The sequence below is a fragment of the Pistacia vera genome, unplaced genomic scaffold (assembly GCF_008641045.1).
Source record: "Pistacia vera cultivar Batoury unplaced genomic scaffold, PisVer_v2 Contig129, whole genome shotgun sequence".
NCBI classification, from domain to species: Eukaryota; Viridiplantae; Streptophyta; class Magnoliopsida; order Sapindales; family Anacardiaceae; genus Pistacia; species Pistacia vera.
Genome location: NW_022195346.1, coordinates 1,018,842 through 1,031,853, shown reverse-complemented (window position 1 = coordinate 1,031,853; position 13,012 = coordinate 1,018,842). Strand labels below are relative to the sequence as shown.

General features: G+C 40.0%; 1 non-coding gene across 1 annotated transcript; it reads left to right on the top strand.

Annotated features, from left to right (window-relative positions):
• Nucleotides 1–9,298: 9,298 nt before the first annotated feature.
• LOC116121949 lies at nucleotides 9,299–9,405 on the top strand. Its single transcript, XR_004126809.1, has one exon. It is a non-coding gene; the product is annotated as a small nucleolar RNA R71 (small nucleolar RNA).
• Nucleotides 9,406–13,012: the final 3,607 nt, after the last annotated feature.

Genomic DNA, 13,012 nt, shown 5'->3' with positions numbered 1-13,012 from the left:
AGAAGAAGTTTCAATCAAGGAAGATAGGAGAGATCGGCAGTACAAGCGGCCCAGGATAGAAGGGTTTCCCCCTTGTGCTAAGTGTGGGAGGAACCATCCAGGAGAGTGTTTGAGGGATCAGAATGTGTGTTACAAGTGCCGACAGCCAGGGCATATGTGGAGAGATTGTAAAGCTCCCCTTCCACGACGGCTCAGACCCCTAGAGGTACAAATGCCAGGGTTTTTACAGTGGCACAGGGTGAGGCCGAGGCCAGTCCATCAGCCGTAACTGGTCAGTTGTTATTTCATGCTGTTCTTTATATGCTTTGATTGATTTTGGAGCACATTCTTTTATTTCTCATGGAATGATAGAGAGATTAAACTTGAAACCCGTTAGAGTGAGTCAGCCCATTAAGATAGAGTTGCTTGATGGGGTAGTGGTGTTGACTCAAGAGATGTTGATAGGGAGTCTGTAGTGATCCATGGTCGAGGTTGGTAGTTGATTTAATAGTCTTCGATATGCCGACTTTGATGTAATTTTGGGTATGGATTTCTAGGGAGGAATGGAGTAGAAATTGATTGTCGGAAGAAGAAAGCGAGATTTAATCTCGATAACGGAGATAAGTTTAGTTTTGGAGAGGGCCATCGGTTGAGTATGTTGATTAGTAGTGTAAAGGCGAGAAAGATGTTGAGAAAGGGGTGTTCTGGATACATTGCTCATGTAGTACAGAGTGGTGATGTTCCACAGTCAGAAATTTAGAGGGTGTCGATAGTTCAAGAATTTTTAGATGTGTTTCCGGAAGACTTACCAGGTTTGCCACCGGAAAGAGAGGTGAGTTTAGCATGAACTTGCACCAGGAACAGCACCTATATCTAAAGCCCCTTATCGAATGGCCCCAGCAGGCTTCAAGAGTTAAGAAAACAACTCCAAGAGCTTTTAGATAAAGGTTTTATCCGACGAGTCATTCTCCCTGGGGAGCCCAATTTTGTGTGAAGAAGAAGACGGCACTACGGATGTGTATTGATTATAGAGAATTGAATAAGGTGACAGTGAAGAATAAGTACCGCTACCTCGAATAGATGACTTGTTTGATCAGTGAAGGGAGCAGCGGTGTTCTCCAAGATTGATTTGAGGTCAGGGTACCATCAGGTAAGAGTGGCCGAGCCAGATGTAGCTAAGACTGCTTTTCGTACAAGGTATGGGCCATAGAGTTTGTAGTGATGTCGTTTGGTTTGACTAATGCCCCAGCCGTTTTTATGGACTTGATGAACCGGGTATTCATGATTGTTTGGATCAATTTATAGTGGTTTTCATAGATGATATGGTTTATTCTAAGTCGAGAGAAGAGCATGAGGAACATTGAGAATAGTGTTGCAACGTTGAGAGAAAGGCAGTTGTATGCTAAATTTTCGAAGTGTGAGTTTTGGCTCGATCAAGTGGTATTTCTGGGCCATACAGTATCGAAGGAAGGAATTTCAGTAGATCCGAGCAGAATAAAGCAATTCTTGAATGGCAGAGGCCGAAGACAGTAAAAGAGGTCCGAAGTTTCTTAGGCTGGCAGGTACTACAGACGATTTGTTGAAGGGTTCGCCCAGTTGGCTAAACCATTGACAGTTTACCAAACAGAAGACCTTTTATATGGTCAGAAGCTTGTGAGGTTGTTCAAGAGTTAAAGAAGAGGTTCAAACAGCTCCAGTGTTAGTATTGCCTCAGGAGGGTGTAGATTATGATATTATATGGATGCCTCTTTGCAAGGACTTGGTGCGGTGTTGATGCAGTTAGGTAGGGTAATAGCATATGCTCACAGCAATTGAAAGAGTATGAGACAAGATACCCTACGCAGACCTAGAGTTGGCAGCCGTGGTCTTCGTTTAAAGATTGGAGGCATTATCTTTATGGTGCCAAGAGTAACATCTACACCGATCACCAGAGTTTAAAGTACTTCTTCACTCAAAGAGGTTGAATATGAGACAGAGAAGGTGGTTAGAGCTGTTAAGGATTATGAGTGTGAGATAAGTATCAACCAGGGAAAGACACGTAGTAGCCGATGCCTTGAGCAGGAAAGCTTATTGTCCCGGTCACTAGCAGAAAGAATGATAGAAGAGTTGTGTAAAAGAACAGATTGAAGTGATACCGGGAAGGATTGCTAGATTAGAGGTTCAGTCACTTACATGGAGGAAGTCAAAGATAAGCAAGTGGCTGAGAGTGGTGTCGAGAGTAGTTCAACAAGTGAATGAGGGCAAGGTAAAGGAGTTCCACTTACGGTGGTATTCTCATTTCAGGAATCGGTTATGTATTCCTCAGAATGATGAGTTGAAGAAGAGAATACTTACAGAGACTCAGACATACCATCACACTGCTCATCCTGGAGCAACCAAGATGTATCAAGATGAAAGAAGGGTTACTGGTGGCCAGGTATGAAGAAAGACATTGCAGGGTTTGTAGCAAATGTTTGACTTGTCAACAGGTTAAAGCAAAACACCAACTGCCATCAGGGTTGCTTCATCCACTTAGTATCAGAGTGGAAATGGGAGAGTATTTCGATGGATTTTATCACAGGTCTCCCTAGAGTACAGAAAGGTTATAATGCTATTTGGGTGATTGTGGATAGATAACTAAGTCCACCCATTTCTTCCAGTAAAGGAAAGTACCACCTCAGATTAGTTGGCTCAGATCTACGTGAAAGAGATAGTCAGACTCACGGTGTGCCCAAGACAATAGTATCAGACAGAGATTCGAGGTTTGTTTCAGCTTTCTAGAACTAGTTGCAGAGGAATTTGGGTACCCGTTTGGCATTCAGTACAGCCTATCATCCTCAGACAGATGGCCAACAGAGAAGACGAATCAGGTGCTTGAGGACATGTTGAGAGCTGCTGTAGGATATAGAGTATGGCATGAAATGTTACCTTTAGTGGAGTTTGCCTACAACAACAGTTATCAGTCTACAATAAAGATGGCGCCTACGAGGCTTATATGGTAGATGATGTAGGTCCACTACATTGGGATGAGATTGGTGAAAGGAGTGAGTTAAGTACAGCTCTGGGCCAGAGATGACTCAGAAAATGATAGAGGATGTAAGATTAATCTGAAATAGAATGAGCAAGCCCAAGACAGACAGAAGAGTTAGCCGACTTAAAGAGAAAGAAGTAGAGTTCCAAGGGGTGATAAGGTATTTTTGAAAGTTCCCTTATAAACGGGTAATGCGCTTCGGGAACAAAGGGAAGTTAGCACCAAGTATATTGGTCCATTTGAAGTATTGCAACGAATTGGAAAAGTGTCCTACAGGTTAGCACTACCACCTCGTATGGACAAAGTACATGATGTCTTCCATGTCTCAATGCTACGAAAGTACGTAAGTGATCCCTCCACCATCTTGAGTATAGAAGATGTAACCTTGTAGAGAATCTTGTGATGAGGAGCGCCCTGTACAGATTTTAGATCGAAAGATTAAAGAGCTTCGGAAATCCAATCTTCGCCGGGGCGAAGGAGAAGCTTCGCCGCGGCGAGGGAGGGGTGCACCCACGGGTAGGTTCTGCCCTGTTTCGCCGGGCGACGAAAAGTGCTTCGCCGCGGCGACGAGCCTAAGACAAAGTTTCTTGAGTTTTCTAGAGAATTCTTCTTTTGGGGCACAATGACCATTCTAACCCTAATTAGTAGGAAAAGTGGGGAGTAAAATGAAAGGAAATTTAGTAGAGATTGTGTTTGGATGGGGTGTATTTGTAAAGAATTAAAGCATATAGATGGAATTCCCAAGGAAGGACAAGGGCAAAATGGGAAATGATGCTTATAATATGAACTAAAAAGGGTTAAGTGTAGAGAAACCCTTTATTTCTTCACTCCACCGCCTCTTATTTGTCCATTTTCTCTCCATTTTCCATCCAATCTTCCAAGATTTCTAAGGGATTTAAGAGGGGTTTTGAGTAGGATTTCATCTAAGCATCCTAAGGTAAGAATTCATGCTTTAGATGTGAATTTTTCTATAATTGTAGTGAAGTCTTATTGGGTTGTTGCTGTCCTTGTGGTTGTTTTGAGTTGTAGAGAAGAGACAAGACCACAAAGGGAAGGAAAGGTGCTAAAGAAGTCATCTTTGCACAAGGTAGTAAATCCAACCAACTTGAGTTTTAAACAAGCTTTTTGTGTAGAGATGTATGCATGATCAGTATGTAGTATGATAATGAGAAAATTGAATTGAGATGAGTAGCTATTTTGTAGTTGTTGGATGATTTCATGTATGAGAAATGTTTTAATGTGTATTGAGAATGGAATTGAGATGAAGTTTGAGAGATGTTGTGTGAAGCTTTTTGGGAGTGCTTTTCTTGACAGGGATTATGAGTATTGAGGGAGTTTTCCCCCATTTTGGATGGCTGAGAATGAATTATAGTAGTAATTTTAGTAGAGTGTTTATATGCACATGAGTTGTTTGATGAAATGTGAGTGAAATCTGCCTGTCACTGCGTAATTCTAAGTAATTTTTGGGTTCTTACGGTTTGAACTGGGCTGAGACCAAAACATAGAAGTTATATCCTGTTTCTAAGCTTTAAAACGAGACCGAACCGTAGCAATCCGAGATGTATAACGCAAGTTATGGCCTTTTTAGTGTGACTGGTGCAGAATGACTGTTTTGAGGAAACTGTATTTGACATTTCATTAGTGCATTAGTGAGCATGAGCTAGCTCTACACAATGTTTATGCATTTAAGTAGTAAGAAATAGCTTGAGATATAGTGGAGAATGTGAGTATAAGCTACTTAAGAGTTAAGAGAAAGAGAATAGAGTAGGTTGTGCGATGGGGAGCCGTGAGTAATGGGTAGAGTATTCCCGCATGTACGCCGCATTGAGAGAGCGGCATGAGTATCAGATAGAGAAGTGGTGTAGCCCGTGAGAGTGCATGCGGATGAGGGCTATACCCGAGTACCCAAGAGAGAGATTATACACCACATGGCCAAGGGTTCCGAATCCCTGCATAACCGAGTCCGATCGGCTAGAATAGTAGAGGTCACGTAGGTGGGAGCAAGTCCCGGCCGTGCCCCGATAAGTTGGGGCCGTGACTTATGAGAGAGTTATTAGGAAAGGTTCTAAGAGAAAGAGAAAGAGAAAAAGAGAGAAATACCCAAAGAGAAATTTGAACAAGGAGTTGTAAGGAAAGAATTAGAGAGAGAGAGTCGGGCTAGCATGAGTAGAGGATTTACTTACTGAGCATTATTTTAGTGCTCACCCCGTTGTTTTCCTATGTTTTGCAGGACCTAGGTGAGGACACTGTCGGATGGACGTCGGCGTTCGAGAAGGAGTGGTTACACTGTCCCTTATGTTTTTGATGACTTTTGTATACGTTATACATTTTGTGTAAAAATGTGTATGTTTGTAAAGAGTATGTATATATGTTTAATAAAAGAAAAATTTGGGCCCAACTTCTTTATGTTATTTTATATGTATTTCATTATAAGTTTTTGAGTAGTAGTGGCTATTACAGAATAACTTGATCGCCCTGGTTTGGCGGCATGATGAATGTTGTTAAAGATAATTCTTTCCACATCGATACTCTTTCCTGTGGCAATGGAATAAAGCAGTAATGCTTTTTTGTAAGTTACTGTACTATAGTGCGTTTCCAGCATCAACTTCGTACTAACAAAATACTGTCACACTCGAGCAACTGGTGTCAAAGAAGTTCCCTTAATGGTCTTCTTTTGTTTCTTTGACACTGACCAAGTTGCCTCCGGTTTTGCAATGATCGAAGGAATGATACTATCCTCAAACTGTGTCCCCCTAAACCTTCCATACCCATCCTGATCAAATCCGGGCAGGTTGTAAAACTTGTTGATCTCATCAGTTGTGTATGGCACATCAACCCCTCTCACAAATGCAAAACCCTCATCACACTCTGGGAGATTGGCATAAAACTCCCTTACTAGCGGCTCTACAGCCGGTTGTGCAGGAGCACTCATGAACAATTCCCATCGTCTCCCTCGACTCCAATCCAACGCCTGACTCGCGGTCAATCCGCGCTCAGGAATGAAGCCCTTATCTCTCCTTTGGATAGCCGCTTAATACCATTTTTGGGCCTCTTCATTCACAAAATGGTTATCCACTTTCTTTCCTTTTCCCTTTCCTTTGTATGGCAACTTAATTTTGGGTGACATTTCCTATAATCCAATTCACAACACAACCCAAAAATTCAAGCCTAGGTTCCCACACAACCAATTCAAACCTGAAAAATAAAATGAACAACACTTCCAAAAATCTGCAATTAGACCCCTAAACTTCGATTTCTCCGAATTCAACAACACACTCCAAAAATTCAACACCCACACTTCTCAAAATCACAACAAGCACAATAAAACTTCTTCAACAAAATCCAACTCACAATATTCGCAATTCAACCAAAAATAAATTTCTCAGATCTATAACTTAAAACTTGAAATTTTACAAAAATGAGTTAAGGGAAGTTGAGATCTTACCAATATGAAGGATTATTTGCCACCAAATTCCTCAGAATCAGCCCAGATTGGAAAGCCCCAAATTTCTTGAACTTGTAATTTTTGTGAAATTTTCGAGAAATTTGTTGTTGAAATGAGTTGTTTTGGTGTTTAGGAAGGTTAATGAGTGAAAACTTTGGTTGGCAAAGCACTTGGGAGGCAAAGGATTGAGATTGGAAAATTTTTCTCTCAAAAATATTTGACAAAACACGTGAAAAATGAAAAGACAATGCGAGTTTATATAGAAAACATTCTTCGCTGCAGCGAAGTTCTTCGTGTATGAACCCTAATTGGAAACCCAGTTTTCGCTGCGGCGAAGAAAAATACTTCACCAGGGCGAAAGATTACAGTGGCTAATCGCCGCGGCGAGAAAGAATCTTTGCTGCGGTGAAATTTCCTTAGAAAAATTTCGTCCAACCTTTTTCGCCACGGTGAAGACAAATTCCTCGCCGAGGCAAAAAAATACAGTTGCTATCACAAAAAATCAGGTTGCTTCGCCGCGGCGAAGTCTGGGACTTCAAAATTCATTTTCCTACAAAATGCTTCGCTGCGGCAAAGAGAACTTCTTCGCCCCGGCGAAGTCTGGAGCATTTTCTGTCCTTTTCTTTGTTGAAAACTTCACTTGAAACACCCAAAAAGATACCAATCAAAAATCATTCAAACTCACAAAGAATTCAAACAAATTCACACGCAACAAAATGAAAAACAAATAATAATAATAATAAAAACACTTGGGTTGCCTCTCAATAAGCGCTTGTGTATAGTCGGTAGCTCGACTCTCTCAATTCTTCACATCAACCTGGACTATCCAAGTACATCACATCCCGGAAATTTCCCTTGTACTGGAGCATCATTTGTTGATGATCTTTTTCACACAGTGGCCTTGTTGAGAGTTTCACCACCTATTTCCATCCCTTGGTCATAACCTTGGTAGCTCGACTCTTCTGACCTACCACCTTCCATTTTCTTGGCTTTACTTCACCCTTTTTGATCTCAGAGACTCGTTCCTTGTGCGAACTCAAACTCAACTGCGGCTTGTCTCGGAATTTCGCACAACCCCTTCCATAATGGTCGTGACTCTCGAACTGATTCGGTTTGACAATGCGGCTCTTAATTTCCACCTTAGGACTATTCAGTTGGAAGGCTTCAATTCTTGACTGATCCACCACATCGATTTTTAAACACGACTCTTGTTTAGGTGGAGCTCTCATTGATTCAAGGACATTAAATGTTATTTCTTCATCTTGCATCCTCATGATCAACTTCCCTTCTTGAACGTCGATTAAAGCTCTTCTGGTAGCTAGGAATGGTCGTCCCAGGACAATAGGAATCTTTTTGTCTTCTTCCATATCCAACACAAAGAAATCCGCAGGAAAAATAAACTTGTCCACCTTAATCAACACATCTTCCACAATGCCCCTCGGATGCTTTATTGATCAATCTGCAAGTTGCAAGCATATGGTTGTTACCTTTACTTCACCAATTCCTAGTTTCCTGAAAACAGAAAAAGGCATAAGGTTAATGCTAGCACCTAGATCACATAAAACTCGATCAAAGGTGATATCTCCTATAGTGCAAAGGATAGTAAAACTCCCTAGATCCTTGAGTTTCGGGGGCAGCTTCTTCTAGAGAATGGCGCTGCACTCCTCCGTAAGCATCACCATTTCCTCATTTTCTAGCTTCCTCTTGTTCGATAAAATTTCCGTAAGAAATTTCGCGTAGCTCGGCATCTGTTGCAATGCATCTGCAAAAGGAATGTTAATGTGCAGTTTCTTAAAAACATCAAGAAATTTAATAAACTATTTATCCTGATTTTCTTTTCTGAGTCTTTGAGGAAAAGGTACGGGTGGTGTGTGATGCGCCAACTCTGGTGGTATCTCGGGGAATGGCAATTTCTCTTTCCTTTTCTTTTCCCCCTCTTCCTACTTCTACTCATCTTTACTTCGGCTGGGTGGTTTCTCTTTAGCAATGATTTCTTCATCAGCTTCCTTATCAGATTCTTCATTTTTCTTTGATGAATTTTCGTCTTTCCTTGAATTTTTCACCTCTTCTAAAACTCTCCCACTTCTCAACGAAATTGCATTTACTTGCTCACGTGGGTTAGTCACCGTGTTGCTTGGTAGAAACCCATGTGGTCTATCATTTAGCTTCCCGGCCAATTGGCCCATCTGTACCTCAAGATTCCAATGGACGCCCCTTGATTTCTAAAATTTGTCCTCGTCTCATTCATAAAACCTGTGGTCTCTTGCATGAATTTTCCAGACATGTCCTCCAACTTTGTCACTCTTGGATCTCCCGGTTGATTATTCACCCCTTGTTGGTTATTTGGAACTGTCCTCTGGTTCCATTGATTATTTTGCTGGTTCTGATTTCCCTAAGCCAGATTTGGATGATTTCTCCACCCCGGCTTGTATGTTTTGGAGTACGGGTTGTTTGGTTGTCTCTGATTTCCTGCCAAGTAGTTCACTTGCTCCGATGATGAAGATAACGAAGCAAATGTGTTCCCCACTTGACACTCGCTGCTCACATGGTTTCCTGCACAAAAATCACAAGTTAGTTGAGGTACTTGTACAGAGTTTACCTACATACTTCCCAACTGTTTTTAAAGTGCCGTGAGTTGGGCTGAGATGGCTGTGAAAGCATAAACTTCATGAAGACCCGAAGATTTTCTTGGTATTACTCTCTCATTTGGTCTTTGATAGTTGTTGCTTGCCAAAACCTCAAGCAACTCATAAGCCTCCTCTGGTGTCTTGTTCTGCAAGGCTCCTCCTAATGCTGCATCCACCATGGTTTGCACATTACCCATCAGTCCATTGTAGAATGTTTGGACTTGAAGCCAAACTGGCAACCTATGGTGTGGACATTTCCTCATTAACTCCTTGTACCTCTCCCAAGCCTCATACAATGACTCGGACTCATCTTGTAGAAATAATGTGATATCATTTCTGAGTTTTACTGATTTAGCTAGAGGGAAGAACTTGGTAAGGAATTATGTGCTAGATCATTCCAAGTTGTGATAGTTCCTGGTTGTAGTGCCATTACCACCTCTTTGCTTTATCCTTCCAATGAGAATAGGAATAACCTCAGTCTAATGGCGTCATCCGATACTCTATTCGACTTGAAGGTGTCACAAATTTCCAAGAAATTTGCAATATGCTGATTCGGATCTTCCTTCAAATCTCCATTAAACCTTACCGACTGCTGAATCATCTGAATGATTGCCAGCTTAATCTCAAAGTTGTTGGCTTGCACCGTAGGCCTAGTAATACTCGACCCATTGCCATTAACCATGGGAACTGAGAATTCTCTTAGTGTCATGTTTTCTGGTTCTGCCATTTCAACAACTATCTCTTTTGTTTCAACCACAAAATTCTCTCTTTCTCTTTCTCTTCTGTCTCTATTAAGTCGTCTGGTGGTTCTCTCAATCTCAAGATCAATAAGAACCACTGGCTAACGTCTCGCTCTTCACATAAACTGTACAAAATCAACAAAGGAAAGTGAGATCACAAACCAACTGAAAATTTAAAACAAAAATTAAAACTTCAATCTAGCTAACTATAGAAAAACTCAATGTTAACTGAAAACTCAATCCCCAGCAACGGCGCCAAAAACTTGATGCGTGTTTACTACAACATGCAATATGTAGCAAGTATACTAATCGCACAAGTAATATAATGATGAGTGAGTATCGTTCCCATGAGGATTGGTCGCTAAGGACTAAGTTTCCTAACGTTCTCAAGTTAAAGCTATCGAATTCTTTTTGGATTTGAGGGAACAATTAAAACTATAATTAAAACAAAATTTACTAAATTAAACTTAAACTATGAAAGCAAGAATTAAACGGGATAAAATCAATTCAAACAAACGGGTAGGGTTTTGACTTCATTCAGACTCTATGGGTTAAACTTTAAGAATTAAACTAAATTCAATTTCTCATGCATTGATTGTAAATCGGACTCTCTAAGGTGTCCAACATACCTTCTCAGGCTATGTTGTCCTACTCTTCCCTATTAACCTTCCGCACCCAACAAAATGAAAGTTAATAAATCTAAGTTCATTAAGCACAAGAATCCTAGATTGATTTCATCGGTTCTTGAATCTATCTCTAGCATCCAATAATACAACGGTGATTTTCCAAGACGCTTAACATAAATTATCTCTCGATCTCATCATGTTCATCACATACAAACAATAAAAACAGAATAATCACACAATCAACACAAAATTATATGAAATTAATTATCATCAATTCTCTAACCCATTAGAATCCGAACTACATCAAAACCCTAACCCAAAATAGGTTAGTTCATGGCTAAATCAAATAAACAATTAAAAGAAATGAAAAACTCTAGGTTCAACATAATGGATACAAAAGAAAAGGAAAAGAATCTCCCCAATTTGATGAATCCACTGGTTTCCTCGAATCTTCCAACCTTGTTAATCCAAAAATCACTCAAAAATCAATATGAAAATAATGTGAAAAACTCCCTCTATCACTCCACGAACGCCCTAGACAAATAGACTCAGTCTCCAATTTATACCTCGCCCAAAATAATACAACTTAGCCTAAACACGAAACTGTGCGTTTTACAAAAAGTAGAATATGCAGACTTCGCCGCAGAGAAGATAGAATCTGAATCTGGTGCGTCACTGGCCCATTTTGCCGCGGCGAAGCTTCCTGAAGAATTCTGAAATTCCAAAATTGCCCTCCGCGTGCTTCTGAGTCCGAAAACTCCAAATCCACCTTTATTCGCTCCAAATTTCTATTTTTAACCTGAAACATGAAATGTAAGGAATTAAGTATCAATTCAAGGAAAAATAGACTAAGAAGCATCTAAAATCCGGCCTAAAAGCTTAAATAAACTAGTATAATCCTCGGATTATCAATGCCCCATGTACATTTTGTAAATGCACTTCTCTATTATGCCTCTAGTGTACTTATCAACCTTCTTTGAGGCGAATAAGCAAAGCACACCTACTTAAGTCAGACCCATCAACATTAAGGAAAACTTCAATGATGTTTTAACCTCCTACTGATAAGAGCATACCCTTCGCTGATGCAAACATGGTAACAACAAACAGTGGCTTGGTTAAATTCATGGTGATGGAAGGCATCAGGTTATTTAGGTTTGACTTAATATCACTTGCTAGGGTTTTTGTTATTACGTCTCACCATTTAATTATCTTTATTTAAGATCGTTATTAACATAACCCTTAGCATGCATGCTAAGCATAAATAAAACAAGTTGGTGCATTGCCTTAACTAAAATCAATTTCCTCAAGCCTAGAGGAATTGGTAAGTAAACCTAGGTAAAAGAAATTAAAAGGAATCCTTATTTCTCCTTCTTCACTCCAAAGCTTCTTCTTTTCGATCATTACAAAAATTCAAAATTTAATTTTACATGATTGAAAAGAAGCCTCGAGTTACATTTGAGAGGAGTAAGATGAGAAAAAGAAATTACAGTAGAATAGGAGGTAAGGCAGGACATGTAGGCCCTATTTAAATTGAAATTACAAATTACAAATAAAATTCCTAATACTAGGTTCAAGGCCAATGCACCATACACCATGCCAATTCACATACAAGAATAATCATAGAAAAAATAAAAAACAAAAGTTTGATTGGGTTAGTAAATACCAAGTTACCCCTTGATGTTTCGTAATTTTTTAAACCCAACAAGTTTTAAACTTTGTAGTTTAAATCCTTGCTGTCAGGCCTCACTCAATTACGCCTTCAGAATGTCTATAATTTGCATCAACATATTATAGAATTTTCTGGATTACGTTTAATGCACGACAATGCGAAAATGGCCCAAAACTCAGCCCATTACACCATTACGAAGTTGCCCGTTAAATGAATTTTGTGCGCACCAACGCACTTGGGCAGCAACATTTCAAGACTAGCTAAATGTGCTCCTACATGTCAGCAATCTAACGGTGTATTACGCGAGTCAAATGGCCCACACAGCTTCCGAAATTATCAATTTACGAACGGGCAGTCAATGTTTTCGCAACAACGTGTCAAAAGACTGCTCGTTCAAAAACTGAATGAAACCATGTTATATTAGTACAAAAATGAATATAAACATAGAGAAATTCTAGATGTACAAAGATTCTTACAAAAGAGTTTTTATACAAAAATAATATGATAACTATCACACCACTAGATTGTGAAAAGAAAAAGAAGATTGATGTAAAGCTAGTGGTGTGACAGCTGTCACATCACTTTGTACAAAGACTCTTTGTATATCTAGCATTTCCTATAAATATATCATCACGATCCTCACACATTAAGAAACATGTGGGATCAGATCCCACTCCAAAATTCACACTATAGTGCAAACAAGAGCGGTTTTTGAAGGTACAACAGGCTGCCCAGTTTAGCAATTTAATTTCCGTGTAACGCTCATTAAATCGCGCATTTGGTAAAATTACCAAATGCATATCAAGGCCATGTGTTGACACACTTGATCATGTCATTTTGGTCGTGTGCGATAACGCACGATCACGGGCAACCGCCACACAAGGCGGCGCTAAACGGGGCAGCAGTGAGTGCGTGC